This window comes from Lathamus discolor, chromosome 5, assembly GCF_037157495.1.
Source record: "Lathamus discolor isolate bLatDis1 chromosome 5, bLatDis1.hap1, whole genome shotgun sequence".
Taxonomy (NCBI): Eukaryota; Metazoa; Chordata; class Aves; order Psittaciformes; family Psittacidae; genus Lathamus; species Lathamus discolor.
This window is the reverse complement of record NC_088888.1, coordinates 115,859,354-115,885,515: the sequence shown is the minus strand read 5'-3', so window position 1 is coordinate 115,885,515 and position 26,162 is coordinate 115,859,354. Positions and strand designations below refer to the sequence as shown.

At 42.1% G+C, this 26,162-nt stretch overlaps 1 long non-coding RNA gene across 2 annotated transcripts; it reads right to left on the bottom strand.

Moving 5' to 3' along the window:
• Nucleotides 1-24,660, bottom strand: LOC136015806 (uncharacterized). 2 transcript variants are annotated; one of them, XR_010613362.1, is made up of 11 exons: nucleotides 24,518-24,660; nucleotides 20,637-20,848; nucleotides 20,216-20,268; nucleotides 18,957-19,054; nucleotides 13,878-13,990; nucleotides 12,452-12,624; nucleotides 11,959-12,032; nucleotides 10,169-10,385; nucleotides 7,865-7,975; nucleotides 1,517-1,633; nucleotides 1-684 (listed from the first exon to the last, which is right to left on the bottom strand). It is a non-coding gene; the product is annotated as an uncharacterized LOC136015806 (long non-coding RNA). The 2 variants fall into 2 exon arrangements; XR_010613361.1 differs by lacking the exon at nucleotides 18,957-19,054.
• Nucleotides 24,661-26,162: the final 1,502 nt, after the last annotated feature.

Sequence of the window (26,162 nt, the reverse complement as noted above, 5' to 3'; positions counted from 1 at the left end):
TTTATTTTTGAAATCACAGAGAGAGGCGGTTACAGAGTTTCATATAGTTTCATGCATGTTTTTTCCAGAGTTCCATTAAGGGAACTAGGGAAAGGAAGGAGAGTGGAGAAGGAGAGGAATAAGAAGTTAAAAATAAGAAAAAAATTAAAGGAAAAAAATTAAAAGAAACATGGATGGCTCATTCTATTTGAGAGCAAGAAGAAAGAGGAGGGGAAAAAAAACAAATATCCAAGAAGTTTTGGTTCAAAACAAAGAAATGAAGTAAAACTTTCCAGCTGAAGCAGAGCACTCATTTTGTTTGTTTTGAAATGCTTCCTGTGGAGGTTTTTGGAAAAGGAGGAAGAAACGTGTTATGGTGGGAGAGAGAACCTTTGTTTCTCTGTGTGTTGAGTTGTGTGTACCTGGAGGCGCAGGCAGCATCCACCAGCTTGTTGGGAGCATAACGACTGGAGAAAGTGGCAGCACTGAACTGGAGAAAATATAAGAAGATGTCAAGGAGCCTCCTGTAGCAAATGCATCCCTGCAGCGTTGCTGGTCCTGTCATGGGAGGGGAGGGCAGGAACAGCATCATAGCGTGCATTAAACCATATGCCACCAACGCATATGGCAGTGTGGTCTGAAGTCTTTCAAGGCGGTTCCAACTTGGAAAAGGCTTGAAAAGTTTTCAGACGGGGTTTTTATGGTCTGCTGAAACACAAATGACCATTTTTCATTCTAGAGGGAAAGTTTATCTGGAGGAAGACGGGTGAGAGGCAGCCACCCTCCGCCCCAGTTGCCTGGTTCCTGATGCTGAGCTGGGTAGAGGAAGCATTGCAATGTGGGGAGTGTATTTCTTCCCCAGTTGTCAGCAAGCTGTGCTCTAATAGCAGCACAGCAGACAGTGCATGAAGGAACATTAGCTGCAGAAATGATCCCATTGGGAAGGAAGCTTGGAAAAGGTTTTTCTTTCTAAACTTGACACCAGGTCTGGGAACCCAATGCACGTGTGTGCAAACCTACCCAAGGACAGAAGGGATCAGGCACCAGAGATCTCACCCTCAATCAAGGCAGCCCCACTGAGTCAGGGTGGACTATCCAGGGAAGGCTTTTTTTCAGAGCTGGGCACCTCACATCATGCTGGGATGGGGTATGTGGGGCATTGGAGCAGCAGCAAGCGATGAGGGCTCATGCTGGGGAGAAATGATGCACAGCCATGGCTCGGCAAGGGGTGGACTGAATGGAGAAATAGCAGTGGAAGAAACAGCAGCACCATCCTCATGGAGCTGTTGGCATTGCCTTGGCACAAGCAAGGTCACAAGTACCCCCAGCCCTGGGCTCCCCTATACCAGACCCAGGGGTGATGGTGGGGCATGGTACGGATGAGCCTTAGTCCCTTCTGTCTGATTTGGGACACCATTCATTCAGACAGCACGAAGAAGCAGTTTTGGCTTGCAGTGAAAACTGGTAAGATCCTAAAAGCACTGAATAAAACATCTAGGGGGTTGGAAAATAAATATACTCAATGTATTTTATTTACCTGTAAAATTTTATGTCTGACTGCAAGGTGAAATGTCCAACTATATAGCAGACATCAGGGCTCTCTTATAAGTCACATGGGTGTTGGTGGTTTTCTTCTAGATTCTGCTTTTGGCATCTTGTAATTAAAGGAGAAAAACAGTTTCCAGGAAAATGTAAAATAATCCCTAAATGACTGGTTAAAAAAAATAAAATCCTAACAATTAAAAAGAAAAAGAAAGAAGAACAACATATCCCAAAGATGCCCCAAATGCTGCTCTTCTTTAATCTCATGGATTTCAAGAGCACTTTGTGATTCTTGAAGGCCCACCTCATGGCCTTCTTAAAACTGGACTGGAAGAGGCATCACTCTGAATGATGGTCACGTACCCAGCTCAGAGCAGCTGAAGAGCACAGATTGAGTAACACACCATCCAGCAGTGTTCCTAGCCATGGTAAACACTGCAGAGCTAGTGCTTTAGGGGAGATACTATTTTCTGGTTAAACAAATCTATCTATTGTTTTAACCAGCTTAGGCTTTTTTGAGCTGGTCCCTCACAAACTCAGTCCAGGTTCACCTGAACAACCCTGGTTTTGAACTTTAAGGGGGAATGTGACTTATGGTTTACTAGATAGCTATGGCAAGCCTAATGTAGTAAAAGTCTGTCTTATAGGATGTGTATGGGCTACTGTATTATAAATATTTAAGAAGTTATATGAAAAAAATAAAGTATAGGGGTTACAGAAATCATATTAAAGCAACTAAGTAAATAGAAAGGTTAAAGTGTCTAACTCTATATGGTATAAAGGCTAAAGCAAACCAGATCTCTTTTCTACGTACTTTTTCCCTGTACAGCAGTAACTGGGCTGCATAAAAATAAGGCAAGTATTTAAAGACAGGCAAAAAAAGAAAAAAAAAAGAGACATCTAAAGCATTTGGTTGGCATTGATAGCAATCATTTCAAAAAGCCCTGGAACATTTAAAGAGAATTAGAAAGGATTTTCCTGGAATCAAAGGGAGAGCACTTTCCATGGCAGGACGTGTATTTGGGTATCTGCAAAATGATTACATCAGAGCAAGCAGAACAGACTTGATCATCCAGGATTTTAAAATCAGAAGAAAGGGGTTTTCCTGTTTGGCTCCCTTTTTGTCACTCACACATCTTACGGCTTTCATTCTCCTGCCTACTTGATGGTAAAGTAACATTTGTTTTGGCACGGAGGCTCGCAGAGCGCTTTGAAAGTTCCTGTGGGTCAAGCAGCTCTAGCATGCACTGAACCCATGGGGGTGAGCAAACCTGGAAATATTTAGGTTTAAGGATCTTTTTTTTTCATCCTAACCGAAGGATCATTTTTAAAGAAGAAATGAATAACTTCGTGCTTCACCGCAGTATCTGCCGTGATGCAGACAGGGCTCCTGGCTCGCCGTGTCGCCAGCCTGCCATTCCTTCAGCAATGCCAACTCCACAACCAGCGCTCCTGCCGCGCAAGCCAAAACAAGATTTTTGTGAGGATTTTGCCATTGCAGACATTCACCCTTGCTGTCAGGCAGAAGAGAGAAGGCAGTGGAGGTCCCTACGCCACGGTTTGCCCTCCCTCCTTCACACTGCTGGTGTTGGTGGTCCTGGTTCTTTGACCCAGTCCCCCCTGGCCGGCTGGGAAGGAGTTGGGATGGTGCCTTGCTAAATCATCCTGTGCCAAGGGTGCATTTCTGTTTGTGACAAACAATAAGACTATGGAGGGGAGTGAGGCAAAACATCAAAGCCAACCTTAACCCCACTGATGGCCATAGGGGCATCACCTCCCTAAGCTTCTCCTGTGGGAGGGCACTCACCCGCCCCCCGGGAGGTGGTTTGGTTTGTGAAGCCTGCAGAAAACAATTCCCAGTTTCCATTTGTGGGCATTTTTTTGTCTTTGGTTTAGTTGGGGGCAGGGGGGGGAAGGGGGTTAGCTTTCTCCTGGTAGGCAATGGATTTGGCTGATGGGACGTGTGGGAGCAGGGGAGAGAGGACTGTGGCAGAGGGGAGCAGGAGGGAGACCCTCCCCTCGCACAAGGGCTCGTATTGGTGGGGCTCTACCCATGGGCCCTGCTCCTTGCTCCTCCCACCCAGCGATGGACAGAGGAGGTCAACACAGGGGATGGTATGAGATCAACTGACTGGTGAGAACTGGGGGTGGGGAGAGTTGCGGAGGGTGGGGTGGGGCTTTTTCCCCTTAAGTCCCAACATATGTTCAATAGAAGTTCTACAGCTGGCAATCCGGGGTGAGCGCGGGCTGACATAGAGCAAATGCAACACGAACAGGCAAAAATGAAAAATGAAATTACATTCGTCCCCGCTTCTACCGTCTCCATGTTGTCAAATTCAGTAAACAAGCGTACGAAGTAACCCAGCTCCCAGCAGAGCTGGCAATAGCCTTTTCTTTCCATTTGATGGAAAGCCTAAGCTGTTTTTAGGTTGGGGAATGTATTTTCTTGTAATTTCCCCTAACATGTTTATGAGTCATGCGTGGGATCTCCAACACCCAGGAACTGTTGTACCTTTAAAACCTTTCATGGATTCCCGTTGTTACCCATGGAAGAGGAAACAAACCCATGTCAGCTCCGGTGGGAGGCGATATTACCCAGAGTAGTGATTCCCTGCCTGTGCCCCAGGTACCGAGGGCACTTGGCCACGCAGCCTCTCACATGAGTGTCTCAGCTCCAGTCCAGAAGTCTGGTTGTATGGAAAAGGAGGGGCAGAAAAACTCCCTTTCCACTGCTCATGGAAAGCAAATAACAGTGAGAAAAGGGCTGATTCACCTATGAAAATACACTCCTTTTTCTTCTAGCAGCTGACCTTTTTTAAATTTTTGAGTATTTTTCCCTGCTACAGTTATCATCCTAAATGACGCTAACCCATCTCACTGCTACCAACAGAGAGGCATTACAGTGCTATGGAGAACTATTTTGAAGGTACAAATCACTTGACCTAAAGACTCTCCCTGGAGTGTCAGTGCTGTGCACTACGTTTTCACTCTGCCAAACCTTTATTTAGCACATGCTAAAGAACATTTAACATTTAAAGATCCCCTCTGTACATCTTCTAAATGTCTCCATCCTTTGCTTTTAGATTAATATGTCTTCTGTGAAAATGAGATAATTGATTACAGAGCTGTATTATTTACAAATGAAGAGTTGTTCATGTATTGACCTTTCATTTCTATAGCTCAATGCTAGTCCTTGTACAGCATTTTTAATTAGCAAAATGGAAACAGAAGAAAAGAGGGAAGAAAAAAGCTATTGTGGATGTTTTTGATAAAATGAAACTTTAAGATAACTTGCACATTTAAAACTGAAAAAAATAATGTTTGGTCAGGGGCTACATCCCAAGTTTCTGTTTGGAAAGAGAAAGAAATCTTCTGCTTCCAAAGATACCGCAAGTGGAAAGGCAGTGGGAAGGGGCTGATCAACAGACAGTAGCAAGCTTTTGTCCTTCACCCTTCTGTAGTAGCTCCTCTGCACCAGGGGACTCATTTCAGCCCAGTCTCTTGATGAGCAGCCAGCAAATCCCACCTTAGCATTTCCAAGATAAATGGCACCAATAAAGTCAGGGGGCTTGGGCATGTACAGAAAAGCAAAGCTACCAAAACCAGTGCCTGTAGAGCATTGAACAACGTCAAAGATGCTATAAATGCCAAAGAGGCAAAACATAGCATTCCAAAGCAGGACAGGGCTACCTGGCCTGTAGGGCTGGGCTGGATTAAGTAATGGTGCAGCCCAGAGCCTGGATGGGCTGGGCAGTAACTGGTCCAGCCAGCACTTTTGAACCCCATCCCTAGCCACGCTGCCTTGTACTCAACACCTGTGAGCTCATGATGAGTCAAGCCCAGCTGAAAGAGAGATAAAGAGTAAGGAAGCAGGAAAAAAAGATTAAATACAGCGTATATAGTCCATGGGAGTTTGAGGTTTAAAAAGAAGTATGTTCTGCTTGGGAAGGGGAAGGATACCTCGTGGGAGCCACTAACAAGCTTGGGAAAGCTTTGGATTTCAAGAATAACCAGGGAAAACCTCTCCTGCCGTGAGTCTGACATAGTCCTAGTGTAAATGCTTTGGTCTGTTTGTGTCTGGTTTAGTTTGACCTCTTAAATGAGTAACTGTTTCTAATGAACCTGGGGATTTTGGTGAGGAGAAGGCGTGCTGGAGGCAGGCAGCTATCAGTGGCATGCAAGCCAATCTGCTCACAGTGCTTACTTAAGGTGGATGGTCAAAGGCAGATGCTCTCCAAACGCAGGAAGCATAAACTGGCAATGCTTTAATTCCCACTAACACAAACAAACAACAACACCAAAACCCTATAAAAAAATACCTAAATTTAACTGGGCAATGTGCTTCTAATAAAGCACCAGCCAGACAGAGCTGGCCTCAGGTTGATTCCACCGCCCTTCCCTGGGAGGGTGAAGGAGGATTTTCCTTCATAGACGTCAATGAATTCAGACCCATAAATAGTTGAAACATTAAGCAAATAATTTTGTTTCTCAGTAACAAAGATGTTATTTAATATCCTTACAGCTATAAAGAAACTCTTGTAACTGCAGAAGAGGGGCTTTTTAAAATCTTTTTATTAATGCAACAGAAGCATATTAAAAATGTCTGTCATTGCAAGCCTGGAGATAAATATTAAGTTCGAATAAGGTCATCAAAGAAAGATAGAGGAAAGTAATTGAGGGAAGGTTTGAAGTGTGTTTTCAGCATCCTATGGATGCAGACAAATAGTACCCGTCACTCTTCAGAGGGCCTGTTTTGGGGGACTTTTGTCCCAGGACACATGGTCTCACATGCACTGAACCTATGAAAGACTAAAAAACCACATCAGCATCTTTCAGCACACTTTGGGGAACATGAACATGCTGCTTTGCTGGCTAAATTGTTTGCAGCATGTACTTTGTCCGAAGCATCTCAGCTACTATTTTCTTGCTAAGGGACTGGTCCTGTTCCCCTCTAAGTACCATCGTCTTCTGGCCCAGAAGTGAAAACCCCCTTCTTTCTGAACTCCTATTCAGTGACGTTGCAAGGAGCAAAATTAAATGTATATTCAAGGCAACTGAAACAATTCTGCTGTTTGTAGACAGGTCTCCCATGCAAGCTAAATCATGCATCTAAAACACAATCCATGGTATTATTCTGCAGGAGGCTCCTGGCATCCCCAGCTTCTGTCTGTTTCTATGTCTGTGTGGAAGGGTCCCTAAACAGGGCTCATCCACCTCAAATGACCAAATTTTAGCCTTTACCATGGCTGAAAATAGGAGATGGTGGGGTCAGGAGGGGGCTGGTGCTTGAGCACAATATATCCCATACATCCAGCTTGCTGGGCTAAGCAGGACGCGGGGACCCCTCAGATGTGGAGCCAATAGGGAGCACTCCGGCTACCTGGGATTTTATAAATCTTTCAGCTATCGGTCTTTCAGAGCTCCAAATGCAAAATCCAGCAGCCCGGGATATCATGTGGATTTATGACTTGGGATTTATGAACTGGTCTGGATAAAATAAGAACTGCCTTGACATTAATTTTTTTTCTGAGGTTTGAGGAAAAGAAATACTAAAAAAGGAAGACCTGATTTTTTTTCGCCGCTTTGAAAGCTTGCTGTTCGTACAAATGTAGATGCTTTGTATCTATTCAGTTATTTTGGGTTATTTCTTACTACCTGTGTGCTTCCTGGGGCTGGAAGTTGAGCAGCACAAGCAATGCTGCTCTCACAGGGCTTCCTGCCTGGCAGGAAACGCTCAAGAAAACACGGTCTTGAGGCACTCCCAGCCCTCAGTGCCTCAAGCAGCATTTCCCAGTGGTGCTCCTGGCATTGGGAAAGGTGCCGGTACATGTTAGGGAGGTTTCTGGATGTTTCCAAGCAGTAGGGTTCCTCCCCACAATGCCACTGCCCCAGCTCTCTCTTGCTTTCATCACTTTTTCCCTGAAATAGTTTTGGATCCCTTGTTATTTTTCACTTGTGGCAAACTGGGGCTTTAGGGGGGGGTGTCTAACATGCACATGTAGATGTGAGTGTGCATTTGTGTATGTGTGTGCACCTATTAATGTGTGTACATTTGTACAGCTACAAATAGGCAATATATATGTATATATGTATACATGCCTAATTACAGCTGTATAAGCATACACATGCACATATACATTTATGAGAAAGTAGTATGGGTAAAAAAGTATCCTAATTTTTTTATCAGAAACCAAGACAGAAAGCAAAACCAAATATTTTATTGGTACTGTTGAACTGTATGTATTTTGCATGAGAGCCTATCCCGAAAGACTTTCTATCATGTAACTTATGGCCTTCTTTTTATTATTTCTCATCTTGCAAAGAAAGAAAAGATGGTGTTTACCTTGGCCAGGAGGAAGAGCTGTCGCATGTATTTTTGCCACCTCTTCTGATTGACCCTTTCGTACCTCTGCCTACAGTTTGTGGGTGATTTCCTTCCTGGGATCCCAGAGCTCTGTGTATGAATAAAGCTCTTCGTTCTTTTATGGATAAAGGCACTCGTTAGGAAAACAAACAAACAAATGTATATTCCTAGCTTTTCAGCCTGCCACCTTCCCCATCCCCTTGGGCTTATGGGTACTTATCCATGTACTGTCACTGCCAAACTGTGCCAACACTTTCACCCCAGGTTGCTGAAACCTTTGCATGCATCCTTCACCTCCTCCCACCTTGAACTGACACCGTGTAGATGCTGATAATGCTGTGTTTAACCTCTACATGAGACCTGCACACACTGGTGAGTGTCTCCTAGGGTTTCTACCAGCCTCCTAAGAAGTAAAGGGAGGCAAGGGAGGGTGATGTGATGAAGGATACCTTCACCCCTTCACTCCTACCACCCCTGGTGGTGCTCCAGCCACAGAGATGATGCCAGACCAGCACTCGGGAAAAGGGGGTGATGCTCTCAGAGCAGTTCAAGTTCTGCTCTGTGGAGGAAAACTGCTTTTCCACAGCTTTTAACAAGCTTTTTCATCACCTCTGGTACCTGAATAACCTAAGGTGAAGGTGCTCATCCTGGCCAAGAATTTAAAATCAATGAATCAAACCCTTCCAGCCCCTACCCTGTGGACCATGGCTTGGAAATGCAATAGGCTCAGTCTAAGGAATGGCAGCCGGTTGCTCTTTCTGGATCTGAAGTAAAATGTTTTTCTTAGATTTTAATTACCATACATCCAGGGTGTTTTCCAGCTTGACTTGCATCCCAGGAATAATTTGATTTGGAATTTTTGTTTTAAATAAAATTAATCACATCGCTGGCGCCCAGAGGAGGGCGGGTGGCTCTTGCTGTGACACTGGAGATGTGGTACTCCGCACCAGCAAGGGTTAGGGAGGACACCTGCAGGGAGGTCCCAAGCCTCTCACCCCTCTCCCTGCAGCACACAGCACTAACAAACCCCACCAAATCATTGTGCCAAAGGTACCTTCACTTTCGGCTGCTTTGTGCCAGTGCATGGCTCCTGTCCTTCCCTGTGCCGGTACCACCTCCTGCGTGGTCTTGCCATTAAAAATCATCTTTCCATCCGAGGGCAAGGGAGGAGGCTCGGGGCAGGTTCTCGTGCAAGGCACTGAGTGTCTGGACCCTGCTAAGTTCAAAGGCACCCTCCCTCCTGCCCCGAGGTGGGATGTAGCTGGCCAGAGGATGGCTGGAGGCCACATAGACAGGAAGGTATGTAACAATCCATTTATCACTTTGCAAATATTAGTGCTGCTCGCATTTGCTGCAGCAATATTTCTTCTTGGGAATTGGTGAAGTGAGTAATAACAATGTTATTTATTCTAAGACCTTGGAACTGAGAAGCAATAACAGGGGGGACTGTTCCCTTGAAAGCTTCAGAGGTGCTGGAAATAAAATGCGGGGGGGGAGGGAATAGACCAACAAAGGTCTGGAGGAGAGAAAGCCATCGAAAATCTCTTGTTTAATTTTGTTGCCCCAAAAGTAATAAAATGCATTTTGTAATGATTTATATATAAACAAGGCAGGGTGGGAGAGGGGCAAACATCTCAGATTCATCTCTCACTGGCACATCCTGCGAGGAAGCACAGCTTTCCCTTCTCTGTCCTGCAGAGCTTACCCCCAGCGCCTGCTGGCACCTCAGGTTTTGTCACTAGCGAAGTGCCTCCTTCACCACAGAGTCTGCCTTTCTCTTCCATTTCTTTTCTTCAAACCCCCTCCACCCCCTGCCTTGCATCCCTTATCTGAATATATAAGGCTGCCCTTTGCTCAGATTTATGGGTTGGGGCAGCTCTGTGTGTATTTACAGTCTCCTGACCTGCAGACCTACAGCTGAACAAGAGCAGGAGGAAACCAGGGCCCATTCCATAAACAGAGACAGATACGAGGGGGAGGCAGCAGGAACTGCGGGCAGCACTTAACATTTTTAACTATTTGGCCAAGCCAAGGAATTAGTGATTAGATTAGAGGCAAAGAAAAATGAGAAGCGGGGTTAAAGATTTGAGGAGGTAGAAGAGGGCAGCAATGGCCAAGAGTGGCCCTCAGGTTTGGTATGGGGAAAAATTAAAGTTACAAGGATTTTATAAAAGGTTTTCCAGGGCAAAAGGCAATAGGGATGAAAGCGAATCTCCAAAGTGTTTTAATCAGAGCCGTGCTTTCCTTGGGTAGAGCTGAACAGCGCTTTTCAAGTCTAATTACCTTTTGAGGAGGTAGATTACTTAGTCTGTGTTTATTCAGGTACTAATTGCCTCAGATTAAGTAAAAGAAAACCTGACTCGATGATAATAAATATTTCTTGCATCCGTATCTATGGGTTGGTTTGTTGGCAGAAATTTGGTGCAGATGAGACATATTTCAAAGGGGCCAGAGAATTACTTGATTTCTCCAAAGCAAAGGCAGCAAAAGTGGCAACAACCTGGAAAATAAATAAATGAAATGCAACGTATGTAGGGGTCACGATATAGCATAAGTATATCAACATGATGAACAGCTTTGATGAAAATGGTAAACAAAACCACCCTCTCTTCCTGTGGCTTGTTTTACATTGCAATAAACCACTGACTCTATAACCTATCAGAACATGCTGAGATTTTATGCATCGTTTCCAACTACTATTTGAACATTTGGTTTAGAGTAGTCATGAACTATAATTAATGGGACTTTTTTTTCCTGATAAAAAGCATGCTTTATTGTATTTTATTACCTGTTGGTCCAAAGCTCCATATAGATGACGTAAATTCATTGTAGGTTTTAGGATGGGGATAAAGAGGGGGGGCTTTTGCATGTGATTAAGATGAATTAATGTTCACCATTTGTAATCAAACCCAGAAGCTGAGCTTGCAATGCCCCTTCCAAATTGTCTTTGCTCCTAGGAGCAAGCTGGTAGCACTGGGACACCAAGATTTCGGCCCAGCTCAGCCTGCCAGGAGGAGAGGGGGGGGAAAAACGAATCCAGGCACCACAAAGACCATTGAGATGAATGGCTCTATTTTATGAGCCATAAAAGTTTTATTCATCTTGACACCGAAACAGGTTTAGGCAGCGAGTTGACACGCCTTAAATAAATAAGTGGAATTAATTCCCCGGCTCTTGAAACAATAGCAGCGTGCCCGTAACGCTGAGAGCTGCCCTGTTGTTTCCCGTTGCTGCTTGATATTGATATTATTTGTGGGTTTGGTTTTTCTTTTTCCTCTGGGGCCTGGTTGCTCCACTTCAGATTCTTCCCCTGTTTTATTAGAGGTTGAAAAAGGTTCAAGACCTGGTTGTACCGCTGCTCCCACCGACAGCTAAGGAACCAGTTTGGCGTCTGGTTTGTCTGTTGTTTTACTGCTGACCTTCAAATCAACTTTCCCCCCTGACCCCAGGAGGCATCTATCATGACAAGAGGCTGTTTAACACAAATGGTGCCCATTTATAGGGGAAGAGAGTCAGAAGATTTCCTTGGTTGTTGGTTTGTGTTTTTTTTCATGAAGAATTTGGTTTTTTCACCCCTCTTTTCTCAGTCACCACAGGTGAAATCCCTCCTAGCAGCTGGCTTATGAAATAATGCGAGGGGAGGCCTTAATGAGCTGAAAGCACCCTCAGCTGGAGATAAATATATGCAAATGAGATGCACAAACAAAGGAGCCCGGACAGAGAAATATCTGCAATTCCAGCAAAATGCTGCCTGCAGCTAGAAGATGAACAGCTTTGATAAAATGGTAACAAAAAGCACCTTTTTCTCCTCCAGCTTGTTTTACATTGCAATAGAGCATTGTTATTGTAACCCATTGGAGCATGCAGAGGTTTTCTACCCGCCGCTTCAAGAAAAAAAAAAACCTGTTTAAACATTTGTTTTTAAGGCATTCATGGGCTATGAGCAATGTGATGGCTTGGGGTTTGTGGTGGCTTCGGGTGGAGATTTTTTGGGAGGGGTTGGTTTGGGCAGGGTGGGTGTTTTGGGGTGTCTTTTCTTCTTTTTAGCTATTTTTTAATGGTTTTTTTTTTACCTGTTGGTCTCTCTCTGGCTCGGGTTGCTGGTGATTTTTGTTGTGCTTTGCAAGGGAAGGTGGCTGTTGCTGCTCTAAAAATGAATCAGTTTTGCTTTCAAATTTGGAGGGAAAATCCAAGCTGACAAGTAGCGAGAAGCAGCTCGGGGCGGGGGGAAGAAGAGGGGGGGAAAAACAGACTTGAACATTCACCAAGCAGCACCCAAACAGGCAGCTTTAATGAAAGCAATCAAGCCTCTGAGCTAATTCAAAGACAGACATCTAACATGCTGATTTTAATAAGCTTTTAAAAGGCAATCTCTACCTTTTAAAAGTCGCTCTTTTTAATTTAATTGGCTTTTTTCTTTTTTTGGGGGTTCATATATTGCCAAAACAAACACAGCCACTAAAATATGTTTTCAATATGTATAAGTAGCATATCTAGACAATGTTTTAAATTAGCCCCGTATTTTGGGGATGGGGGACAGGGAGGGGAGGAAAGAAAGAGGCTTACTTCGGATGAGTCGAAGACATTTTCCAAGCAGGGCTTGTCATGTCAAAATAATACCTTTATATTCTCGTCCTGCCTTTCTGAATCCTCCCGTGTGAATGTGTGAATATCTCTTTACCTATAGGCTTCCTCAGGAAACAACCCCGATACTGTCTTGGAGATACACAGGTTACTTTCTAAGAGGCAGAGGAGAAAAAGGCAGAGAAAACACAGTACTGTTTAACTTTTAACCTTACGATATCATTACGGATTTATAAACAGAGCATAAACAGCATAAAGTCTAGAGGGCCCTTTACTCAAGGCACTAACCGCAGTTTTGATGTCTGGCAAGAAGAAGAAAAATAGACTTACCTTTAAAAAAAAAATTCCCCCTTTTACTAGGTTCTGTGGCTTTGGCACTTACGGATGTTAGAGCAGGCAAGTGTCGGATTTCCCGATGTCAAAAAGATTTCCTAATTTCTCATAGACTTCTCCTGTTGCGTTTTTGGCCCGATGTGAGAGTCATGAATTTAATTTGTGGGGCTGCGTGCTGGAAATCAGGATATACACATATGTGTGCTTTAATGAACCCTAAAACCTAATAGAGAGTTTTAGGGTTCTAAACTCTCTGCCCGCGGTTCCCCCAAGCACAGGGTTTCAAGAGTTAATAAAAACTTGGTGATATTAGGAAGGCTTTCCTTTTGCAGCCCAGGTTTCTAGCAGCATAATTATGTTCAACTGCTGTTGTTTGAAAAGGGCAAACAGCATCTTAGGCACAGAACAATGAAATTACAGCTGAGATTTAGGTTAGCAAAAGCCGTCTTCTGCAGGCTTTTATGATTCATTATTTCCCATTAAATACAGTATTAGAAGTGTACACCAGATAGCTCATGGTTGCTGCGCTCAGAGCACATTATCTATATTACACAGGTCTGGGGAGCAGAATTAGAAAACTTTGGGGGAATGAGCAATATGTGTTTGCTGATAGAAGTACCATATGGCTCATCTTCCTCAATTGCTTTCATTGCGACTCTGATGCTGGAGAAATTAAAGTTTTATTTGATGTGGCACAGCTTAATGAACTGTCTTCTGTTAGGAAAATTGAATATGTTTCCTGTTATTTGAGCACAGAGCCCTCATGGTTTTGGCTGATGAGGGATGCATTATGTATTGTTTATTTAGCATTTTGAAAACAAAAGCAGATATTGGAGGTAAAATTGATTACTGCAGGATGTGTTATATAATCACATTTTTTCTTTCTTTCTTTCTTTCTTTAAATTATGGCCTTGCCTATTATTTTTGTGACAGCATTTTTCTGGTGTTCCCCCCCCCAAAAAAAAATAGGAGGAGGGGATGTTGAGGCAAAGTATATAATCTCTGCTTTGTTTAAATGCAACACTATACTTTTTAAAGCTTAAGGAAGGACATGAAGGAAAGAAAGCGCACTTACACATGTATTAACCTGCAGGCCCAGTGGCTGCCGTGCCGTTGGTCTGGGGATGCTTGAGGACCGCGCATGCACCAGGCTGTGTCGTTAGAGGAAGACTCATTCCTCCATCCTAGCTGTAGGACACAAAGAGGGTAATATCCAGACCTCAGTAACCCAATACCCCAAATATCACATTTCTAAATATACCTGAGAGAGTTAATTACAAAATGTTAATGCCTGGAGGGGAGGGTGTGGATATAAACGGAGAGGATATAGGAAAATATCGGGTGGAGCAGGACCCACATTACCTGGCACTGCAACATCAGTCATTTATCTGTGGCAAGAAAAGTTACTGATGGAAAGATGGCTCAGATCAAAGGCAATGTGTGGTTTTGGCTTTGTTTTATAGCATACACAGCCTCACGCACACCAAGGAGTACGTGCCCTACCCATACCATTGGGGTGGTTAACAGCAGAAAGTCCAGCGATAGCCAAGGGCTGTGTGTACTAACCCCTCTTCTCCCGAAGTTTGTGAGCGTACAACTGTTTTTAAACTATGAAACTTAAGGAAAGAATAATCCTTGGAGTATGTTATTCTTATTAATCCCACTTTTACTTGTTGGAAATCCTACTGCATGACACCCTCTGGCTTTTGCTGTTACTGAGCTCCCAGAAAAAGGCTGGTGGGGAGACAGGGTGAGGGTTTAGTGGAAGGTAAAAACTAGCTGGGGAAGCTCAGTGCTTTTTTTTTCTGCCCTCCACCCTGCTCTGACAAAAAGGCAATTTGTCATGTGTGCCCCACAATGTTTGAGGACTCTGGCAAACGTGCATGTTAAACAAGCCCTGCGCAGGATCTAAATACCATCCATTAAAAGAGAAAGTCCCAACGTGTTTATAGCAGCGGGCCAAGGCGCGCAGCCCTCTCTCCGGCAAAACTCCCATTGACGTCAGTGGGGCTTGTGCTTATGCAAAGAGTGCAGGATGCTGCCCTGTACCTTAAGGAAAAGGGGGAAAAAAAAAAAGAAGAAAAAAGAAACGAGTTGTATTGGAAGGAGGATGTTGCTCTTGAAAATGTCTTGGACCAAAGTGGTTAAGCAAAGCCTGTACAAACAGTGACGATAAATATTTTCCATTCTGTATAGCTCTTCAAACAGTTCCCTGCTGTAATTTCAGATGAGCTCAAAAATAAATAAATTATTGCATGAGGGAGAGAATTAAAAAAAGAAAAAAGAAAGAGAAGGAAAAAAATTACATTGCAACCAATGCTGAAACCATGAAAACTTCATTTTTTTTCAGCTAGATCTATTTCCCGGAGAAGAAACGGTCGGGTTTTATGAAAGGCTGCTCCATGACAGGAGCCTCCTTTGAGGAAGACCATTATGCATTGTTATCAGCATGGCGTAATTTGACTGTTGACAAAGTATCTGTGGCAGTGAGAATGAAAGCAGTTAGAAGTGTGGCGGGTTGTAATCAAGAAGATGCTTAGCTGTGCAACGCTGCATCTTGAGCAGATTTGAATCAACATTGCCTTGAGGGGACACACACACACATACAAAAAAAAAGTCCATTAATTTTTAGTGGGAAAATTAGAGTGGCACTTGATGAAGTGAAATTTGACATGCGTTAATTGCTCCGCAGCTCTCCTAATTAGAGATTTTCAAATTCTTTTACTGCTGTCAGGCTGATGCCGCATTGTCTTGCTGGACAAATAGTAAAATTGCAGATTGGGTTGATCAAGAAGTTGGACTTGGAGATATTGGACCCTGTCTTGTTCGCTGTTGATCATCATTTTCATAGGAGGGTTGGGGGTGTTGTGGCCTGTGAAGGGCATTTGGGGAGAGGAAAAAGTACAATAAAATCCTTCGTCCTGATGAACAGAGGATCAATGATTTAACAGAGCTTGTTTAAAAAAGATTAAAGGAGTGGAAGAAGTGGACAATAAAGCAACGGAGTTGCAAATAAACCTTTAACCTTTGTTAAATCTATGTCTTGCATAACATTTCAAATACGATTCTGTTTATAATAAAGCTATTAGATTCAGTTTATTTTTTTCACGCATGTTGTTCACATTGTGGAATGTGGAGGCAAGGGGTGGGATTCAGGTTCCTGCATGTGTTTTGCCCTGACCTGAAAGGCAGCATAACAAGACCACATTTTATATCAAAAGCTAGTTAGAAGGTTGTACCAACACAAGTATTGTGCCGGTTCTGAAAGCATGATTTTGTCTCTGTTGCTTTTGGTTTCCCCTCCGACCCCCCCCTCCCCCCCCACCGGCCTGATCACTCCTCCCCACCCTTAGCCTTTGAACCCCTCTTAATTCATTAACATATTGAATTTTTTCAATTTTCCATTTTCTTGCAATAACAATATTAATGCCAGGGCCAAGGCCTGATTGGAGCTAAATTACTTGTTACCTGCTGGCATTTATTTATATGGCATTGAATTATAAAGCTTTGCTATTGTCATGCCTTGGGCGAATTGTTTATGACACCAGTAATAGGAGTAATTGTTATTGTTGAAATTACCTGTCAGCTACCCATAGCAGTGGCCCTTGTCCCACTGACAAATAGTGACAGGGGAGAGGGATCCTCCGCACGTCCTCCTGATGACTTCTCCTCTGATAATAAGGAGTGCAGGGCCTCTGATAATTTGCCTGTCACTGTTGAGTGCAGCTCAGAGAGAGTTGGCCAAATTGTTGTCATTCACTTTGACAAAGACAGCAAAACGCTCTGGAGCAGGAGGAGGATTATCAAAATAAATGAAAGCACTCGCACGTCCTTTGTTTTGGGTTTGTTTTTTTCCCTCCCCATTCCCACTTGCCTGCCTTTATGCCAGAGTTGTAAAAATGGGAATACATTTCTTAGCAGTGCGACTTCAGAGGCAGCACGAGGGGGAGAGACGACAGCACAAGGGCTTGTGCAATTTGCTTTCTGTTTGCCTGAAATGTTTTGGTTTCTATATATAAATTAAATTCTTTATATTTTTTTCCCCCCTCAAGGCTCTGTGTGTTTCAGCAGTTACCAACTGTCATTGCAAGAGAAAGGGCGGTGTTTCTGTTGGGTGGATTTTGGTTTATTCTTTCATTTTTCGTAGTAGCATTGCTTTCAACTCTTCTTCTCTTGCTCTCATGCCCAGCACCATAAACCACCCCCAGTGCAGCAGCCTGCGGGGTCTACAGCTTTTTGCCCCCCTGAGCTATCGCAATATCAACCGAATTATCTTCACAAAAATATCATTTCCTCTAGGAAAGGAGGTTGTGCCGCTGATAAAGCAAGCAGGGGTTGGTTTGCTGCTGCAGAGGGCTGCTGCTCACAATGCTTTGCGGAGAGGCGGCGTTATTTGTCAGAGCCCATCTATTTAAAAAAAAAATAGAAAATTACAAAAACTCCCCCTTCACGTCCTGCGCCTGGTGCGCATGGCAGGACACACGCACTCAGCAGAGACTTGCTGCCAATCACACCCTGACACCGCTGAGAAAGGGGGATATCTTACACCATTGCAGCAGACGGAATGAATCAGGGATGGTCGAAGCATGGGTTTGGGGTGAGCACACTGCACCCTGCCCAAGCCAGCATCACCCACCCTGCATCCTTCACAGCTCATCTTATAATAGCAATAATTTCCCCTTTATTGGACTTTACACTCAGGTAATGGCTACCTGGAGCAAGCAGCACCTTGAGGGCTGCTCTAGGCCCTTTGCCCCCTGTATCCTGCCCCTCTCCAACCAGCAAAACCTCCCACCAACTCACCGATGCATCATTTTATTAGCTGCAATGACGCAGTTTGGTCCACCTAAATACCTGCAAGGCAGCACCTCACCCCTTAATTTGTACCCTGAAGGAGTAATCCGAATCATTGCCACCAGGATATTTCAGCAGCGGCAAATAAATCTACCAAATTCAAGTCTTTCATTTGTAACCATTGGGCTCAAACGCATAATTTAGCCAAATTATCAGCTGCCTCCATCTTCCCAGGGAACGAGTGCAAACAACGTTTTAGGAACAGACATATAAATTTAGTAGGGTTTTGAATAATTGATAGGCTTGTGTGACAGAAGATAGAAACTTATGTTTCTAATCATCCCAAAGCATTTCTCCTTCCTTCCACCCCCCAAAATGAAGTCACTTTGTTTGCAGTTAAATATACGGAAGATGTCCACTTAACAAGTATAAAATTGTGATAGCATTAAGAGGTTATCCGCGGTAATAAAAACCGGGGAACATGCCTGGGAATGTGATCTGTAAGGCAGATAATTTTTAAGGATGGGGCTTGTCCTTGCTTTGTCTGGGGAGAGGCACGTTAGTGATCCCAGGAGAGAGGGAAGGGGCGGGGGGGAAATAACGCAGGGTTCCAAATGAAGATATTTAAGATGTGCAATGTATTTCAGATAGTTACTGTAAGCTGCTGTTTGATGTTTTTCCTATAAAGCCTAAATTAAGCCTCCTAGAAACGGCTGTGTATCTCCAGCTTCTAGCTGCATTGAAAAACAAAATGCATTCTAAATGGCTATATTACCGATACTCCAGAAGACTTTAACACACGAGAGTAATCGTCCTCCCTCTATTTTCTCCCTCCGTTCTTAATGAAGCTCCAGCATCAAGATAGCCCACCTTTAAATTTCAAGCTCATTTGAAATGTAAACTTTTAGCAAATAAGCAATGGCTTATGGAGCCAGATCGCCACAGCGACTGGCAGCAAATTCCTTTTTCTCCCTCCCTCCCCTCGGCATAAGGGGTTTGAAATACCCATCAGTGTCAAAAGAAACTGCGCAGATCGCTGCTGCTCTAAATAAGGCAGAGCAATGTTCAGAAAAAAAAACTACCCCCCAAAAAAATAAATCGCTCGATGGATTAAATGACATTTCTGTACCATGTCAGTGCGGGTGACAAAGTGTCATGTTTTGCATCGTTTCGAAAAGATATTCTTCAAACAAATTTGGTGTATAAACAGGCAGCGGGCTTTTGTTTGAAACATTTAAGATCAAAAGTTAGGGGAAGAACAATTAATATTGCCTATTAAAATCCCCTGTTATTGTTAGAGATACATTTTGTGGTTACTGACTATAAATAAGAGCAAAGGAACAGAGCCATGGTTTCTCACCACTGCAAATACAAAAAGGCAATTTTCAGCTTTTTCTTTTTTTTCAGTGTTTTCCTCCACGTTGCTCTTAGATGTGTTTGCTGAATAAACAGGATTAACTGTATTTAAAACAAGAGATAAAGAACAGCTTTTTATTACACTGAACAGTCTGCAGGGTTTCCATGCTCCTCTGAATGCACTTCGTGCCTGGAACAAAATATCCATATTTTACCTTTTTTAATGATACTGTATAGAAAAGGCAAAATATCCTTGTAATAATACAAATATAGAATCAACAGGAAATGGTTAAAAAAATAAAGAAGAAAAGCATTTTTTACCATTTCTTTTTCTGGCCAAACACTGAGTGATTTATTTTCTTGTTTGCAGTTTTGCAGCAGGATAAGAAACCAGGGCAGAAAGTATTCACTTCGCTGAAGGAGCTTTCCCTTTCCTTTGGCTGCAAAAACTCACCGAGCGCTCTTAATACAAAACTAATGGCAAGAGTGCGATCTGAAGAGCCAGCCTGCTATCAGCTGAATTTCAATGGAGGCTCTCTCAAAAAATAGGTACAAAGAAAAGAATTTAGACAAATTTGCCTCTTAACCTTTAAAGATTTCCTGCCTATTCCAGTATGTCCTTTATTACATTAATTTTTTATTTAAATTACACCATTAACTGGATATGAATTTATCAAGAATACATATATTGATTTATAAAACAGTATCATTAATTATTATAATAGCTAGATGTAGCTGATATTACAAAGCCATTTAAAGGTTTTTAATATAACTTGGACATACATAGATAGATAGACATTATGGACAAGACTACAATTTAAATTGGCTACCAGCAGTTAATGAAATCCGTGATTTATCTTCTCGTTTAGAGATTGATTATATTGTTGCTTTGTAAAACTATTTATTTTATGCCATTTTTCAAAGGACGTCTTAATAAAAGAAAAAAATACATAAAATATCCAGCCAAGTCTCAAAGTATATTTTGGTTTACACTTTCTTTTTTAATGCTGCTACTGCTAATTTATTACAAGTTGGGTAACTTGTCACCTTCACGAAGAATTGGCTTTGATAGTAGCTCGGTTTACAAATGCACAATTTCATATATTTAGATTTATAAAAAAAAATAGAAGAAAAGAAAAAAAAAGAGGCTGTCTTCCCAGCAACATCGTGTTTATTTCCTAAACCAAAACCCAACAAAATGCCTTCCTGGCACAGATTTCTTAGGCATATTTTTTGTTTAAGCTGTGGAAAAATGGGACTTACCCTAGTGCTGCAAAGCAGTCAGTCATGGAGAACATTTTGATTTAAAATGCAATCTGAAGAGAAGAAAAAAAAAGATTAAAAAAAAGGGAAAAAAATAAAAAAAAAAAAAAGAGAAGGAATGATATAAACAAACAGTACACCGCTTTCAAGTTACTCCTAAAATGTTCCTAGCTTAACTAATACATTGAAAGTTTAAATCTTTACACATTGTTCTTGAGGGGCTATGTCTCTTGACTCTTTATTTATATCACTTATTCTTGTCTGGCAACATATGTTACCGATTTATTGTAGTATTTTTTTACTGTTAGCCAGACAAATGTAAGGGCTAGCTGAGGAGGGGTAGTTGCATCTGATGAGTTTAACAATTGCAGGGCATCCTTTAAGGGTAGCCAATGGGCTCTTTTGAAGCTATAATACTCACCATTAACCATTTTCATGCTGACATATTTTTATTGTCGAAGTTGGGGCTTCCCCTGTTGTCAGCCTCTTTTGTTTTCAGTGGCTTCGCAGGCAAAGCGGATGGGGTGGTTGGGAGCGGCTCATCCAGCAAGGGCTTTAGTAGGCATTTCAGACCATGCTCCTATAGCTTGGTATATAAATCTGCATAGTGTCCCCCCACGACTGAATAAAAGGCTGTGCAGAAAATAATACTTTAAAAAATCTAATTCTATAACGCATGACAAATGCAAGCAAACACTAACCATATGCAGTCAGATTTCTCAGTGCTGTTACTGACACCAAAAGGTAACAGGGAGGAAGACTTTTCCCATTAAAGCAAAATCCCCTGTATTATTATTTTAAATGGATACACCAACAGCAGAGGGAGAACCTGCGAGGGCAGGTGGTAAGGTGGGTGTTGCATTTTACATATGGCATTTTTAGATGACCCATTCTGGAGTAAGAACTCGAACTCTCCCCACCTTTTGCTTTCTCCTAATCTTATGTCCTCTCTCCTTGTTCAATGCCAACAAGTTCATGCAATTCCATTGGAAACCATACCCCCATTTGTTGTTTCATTGCTGGAGCCCCAGCTCAAGCTTCTGGAAGCCAACATGTTCGTAGAAGCCACAAGCATGTAATTCCTAACGTAAGACCACAATCACAATGTCCATTCTTTCGATGCTAGAGCAGACCATACACCCACCAGCATGTCCTACTGTATATGAGGTGCCCAACGTGGGATGCTCAGAAAGGATCACAAAACACACTGTAGGGCATGCTCTGAATTTCCTGCTGTTGGGAATTTAGTCAGGCCTTTAAGATAAGAGACAGCTCCAAGAAGTTGGGTTTAACTTCCCTTACATCTTCAGGAAATGGGGGAAGAGGCTGTGTAAAGCTAACATGAGATCGTAAGTCCATAGCAATGATTGTCTTCTGGGGAAAAAGATGCAACAAGCAGCATTTTTGGGTGGAATATGAGGTGTTTCGGGTAGAATAAATACAGGAATTGCAATTAAACTCACAGGGCTCTCTCGAGAGGAGATTGAGTAGGTAGACCAGGCCATGTCTCCTGATAGCACTAGTGGGTCCTTGACCACAAGATATCATTTTAACTGGGAAAAGAACAAGTGCTCCATTTTTTGTTTGTTTGTTTTGACTTAAGAACAGTTCAGTTGTCCTGGACTAATTTTTTGTTTGTTTGGGTTTTCTTAATTAAAAAAATGGCCAGATATTCTCTCTACTTATTATAGGGGACTTTGGGAAGAAACTACTTCTTAAAGTATCTCTGGATTCAGCAGCGTGCAAAACACACAAAAATGAAGACTTTTCTATCACATGAATCTAGTCTAACATGTTTATTTAATGTGATTTTTTTTCAAATTACAATTTATTTATACTTTGGTGCACCTCTTGCAAAAATTTACAACCCCCAGTGATTCTTTGGAGGCAAGGTTCACCCTCCCGACTGCCAAAAGCACACGATGGAAAAGTCCGCAGATGAAATGAACATATCAGGACTCCTATAATCAAGGGTTTGAAGTCTTGACTTTTCCCATTTCTCCTGAAATGTTTTATTTAGGCAGGTGTCACTAGTGTCCTGTGCAAACATCAAATATTTGGTGGTGTTATTGAAGCTTGGAGTGTGTAGATTATTACCTATTTAATTTTCTATTGTAAGGATATTGCAGGCAACTTCATAATTAAGCTAGCAACCTCCCTTAAACGGTTTATCCCCCTCAAACCTAGTTTGTTTTTCTGTTGGGGAGGGAGGAACGGGGAGCGCGGCTCGGTCTCTCAATCACTCTCTTTCTGTTTTGTCCATCACCTAGGTTTCTTTCCCCTGTTTTTGACCTGCACTTTTTCTGGATCAGACACTGGCAGGTTGAGAGGTAATAAGAACCAGATGGACATAGTGCAGAAATTGCCCAAATGGGTACGAGAATGTGGGGAGCTGTCAGGCATGGAGAGAAGCTGGAATTTTTCAGCAATAAAATGGGATTTATCGCCACTCTACCACAGTCATTGCCGACAACCGTTTACCTTGACAGAAACCCCATTCCAATAGGCCACGCCGATGCAGATCTATTTTTTTTTTCCCAAAGAGTGATGATTGGTATTTGTTCTAAGGCTCAAATGGCCTGCACTAAAGGTGAAGCATTAGGCCAAAGTCCTGTATTCCCTACTGAGGCAAATGAACCTGCTAAAATAAGTTCCTTCCACAATAGCTGTGTAATTGAAACCAGAAAGTGAGAGAATTTGATAAATTGCTTGACCCTGAAGGAATGTTAAGGTCATAAATTTTCATTGCTTTCTTTTTGCTTCTTTTTTAAGGAAAAAAAATCTCTTTTTATATATATGTATATATATAATGTTTAGTATTTGTCTCTGAATGCCAGCTAGCTTCCAGATCATTAGCCATTACTTTACCATCCTTTCCCCATAGGCAACAGTTGCAAGGTTTAGAGCATTCCTACTTACACCTTCCTAGGAGGGCTGAAGGACACAAAATATTCACAAATGGCAGTGCTCACAAACTACTGCTAAGGAATCCACCACATAAAGCTCTAACAACCTGAAATGAGGGCTTTAGCAAGTGCAATCCCTTTAGAAACAGTAAATAAATAAATAAATAAATCCCAAACAGCACTGTACCTGAAGAATGATGGACTAAAAAAAGTCTGCAAATCATTTACAAGGAATCAAACATTTATTGCTATTCTTACCTTTTTTTTTTTTTTATTTGCTTTCTCTCCTCTACTTAGAAGTGGCATTGCCTTTTACTTGAAAAAGAATGATCAGTATTTTATTGAATAACATGTACAGATGTCCTTTCAAGCTCAAAAGACACAAACAAACCCCAAACCCCTCGGTATCTTATATTGTGGAAATACACACTCAAGAAAAATAATTAACAAATAATAAAATAAGATAAAATAAAATAAAATAAAATACAATAATAAAATAAAGTAGAATAAAATAAAATAAATAATAAAACCAAGAAAAAGGATGAGAAGAAGAATTAGGAGAATAACCAGCAAGATACAGCATCTAGCCATGCTCTCCATTCTGTGCTTACAAGCATCAATAATTATAGCCATACTAAAATAGCTTCTAAGAAGCAGCGGAGGCGAAATGTAGAAGTATTTTGGGTTTGTGTATGTTGAAGGTTTTTTCCTGCAATAGCAAAATCTACTTCTTCAACCATAGCAGCCTCGGCTTCACAAATGCTTGAAATGTGCTATCATATAGTAACTGTGTTTTATAATCTTGCTGCTTTCCTCCCCTGGCTTTGAATATAACATTTCAGAGGCAAAAGTTTCATTGTCGCACTTCAATAAGGCTTTACACTTTACATAGACATACATACTTAACCCAACATGAAGCAAGTTAAATAATCATTAGCACAGTAACCCACTGCTATCAAAAACTTATTGGTCCTCTAAATTTTAAATTAATGGCCTGTCTCCCTTGTTCTCTTTGCGTGTGTGTCTGGTTTTCAGCCACTTTGGTGCAAAGTCGTAGACGTTTTATCAGCACATATTAGACAATTTGCATTATTGACATTTCAATTTAAAAATTAAAATAAATAAATAAAATCAAAAAACCCACAGGGAAAAACAGTTCCTGCTGAGTTGGTTCATCCCTAGACCCCTGAGTCTTAAGTAACTCTTCTGAGTGTTAATTAGCAGCCAATATTTGACAAACCAACTAAGAAATGCACTCTGCTCCTCTCTAGCCAGGTTGCTCTTGCTCAAATAAGTTTCCTTAAGAAAGCACGGAAAAGAGAAGCTAAAGAAAAAAAAATCATTTAAACGATGCCCCCATAAAATCATAGGAAAAAGCTCAATAATTTATACTCACTTTTTCTGTTTTTGTGAAGTTAAATAAAACTATGTTGAGCTTTTTTTTTGTTTTGCTTTTTGAGGGACTTTTTTTCTGGCCCAAATCTCTTCTTGTCTTTTTATTTCTTTGCGTCCCAAAGTAATTGCTAGTCGTTTTAAGACAGTTACTTATCCAGAGAATGAAGGAGTATCGCTGCATTTCAATTAGAGAAGGAAAAAAGATAAAGACTTGGAACATAACCGAAAAATGCAAAGTGACATATTAGGATGAGGATTTTCATCTGTTGCTGTATAAATATTTTAATAAAAGTTCTAAAATAATGTGTCTGCCTCCTGCTCTATAAAAGAGAGGAGATTATGAAGTGCAAATGATGCAGCTTAGATGTATAGATCCGACCGGGATTTTTCACCATTAAAGAGTCTTCGTGCCTCTCTGCCAGAAGTTGGTTTTAGAGCCATTTCAGACCCCAAAAAGTATAAATCTCATAAGTATAAATAAAAGATCACCAGCAAGTGGCTTCAATCACTAATATTTTTTGCAAACTAATGTTCAGCTGATGCAACTCGATTTTGTTTTGCATCACATTAGTGTCACAGCAGCAATGACTGGCCTTTATTCACCAACCCTTTGAGTCAGCACTTTGAGACATCTTTCAAATTAGGTCATACTGCAAATCTGCCGCTGATACAAAGGTTGATTAAGAGAGCTTCACAATTTTAAAGGGATGTCGTGTGAGGAGAATTAAGGTCTGGATGATAGTTCCAGGAAATGTGAGGCCCTGTAACTACGTGGAAATAATGTATGGGCTTTATGGGGGAAGAACGTATTGCCTCAGAGCGCTTGAAGTAATACTCATTTACAGTTTAACCAAGTCCTCCCTCCCCCATTATTGCAGAAATCATATGATGGGTCTCGAAAACAAGCCATGAATTGCAATGTGGAGGCAGCAGGATGAGCCCTATTTTCCTCTTGCTGAAAGTCAGTCCCCCCCTTCTCCGCTCCTTTGATCTTCTCAGAAAAGACCTATTCCTCCCCCTTCCACTGCTGAAGCATCTTGGCTTCTGCTTTCCCCCATAAAAACGACCCTGTGTCGCAACGGGACCCTTCACCCCTATTGTAGCAACTCCAAGGCGAGGCTGAATTGCCGTGTAAACCTCCCTTGAACAACTGGACAGGATGATCAGAAGTGACCACCAACCATGGCGGCCAGGGCTAGGCTCGCAAACAAGTCCAAGCCTGATTTAGGCATCTTAATGAGGTGGCCATAATTTCCCCCCCATCCCCCCAGCTGAAGTGCAGAAGGAGGAGCATCTCTTCCTGCTGCGGGGTCTGAGCATGCAGGAGAAAGGATCTCAAAGGGAGCAGTCGGCTGCTGGGCGCTTCTGGAAATCTAGCTGCTTCATTTTAGATGGCCAAGTGGGAAGCAAGACGAATAATCTCTTTGAAGGGAAGCCGCTGTTTGTTAGGAGGTCAGACCAAAACCTAACATTTTTGTGGCACTTGGGGATTTTTTGTTTTCCAAACTTTCTCTCTTTGCAGGGAATAACAACTCATGAGGAGCCAAGAGTTCCTCTTAATTGGATGTAAGTGGATAAAAGTCAATTGCCAGCTTTGTTTTGGTTTAACTCTGGCCCATTTGACAAAGCAAGAAGCTGCTATTAGT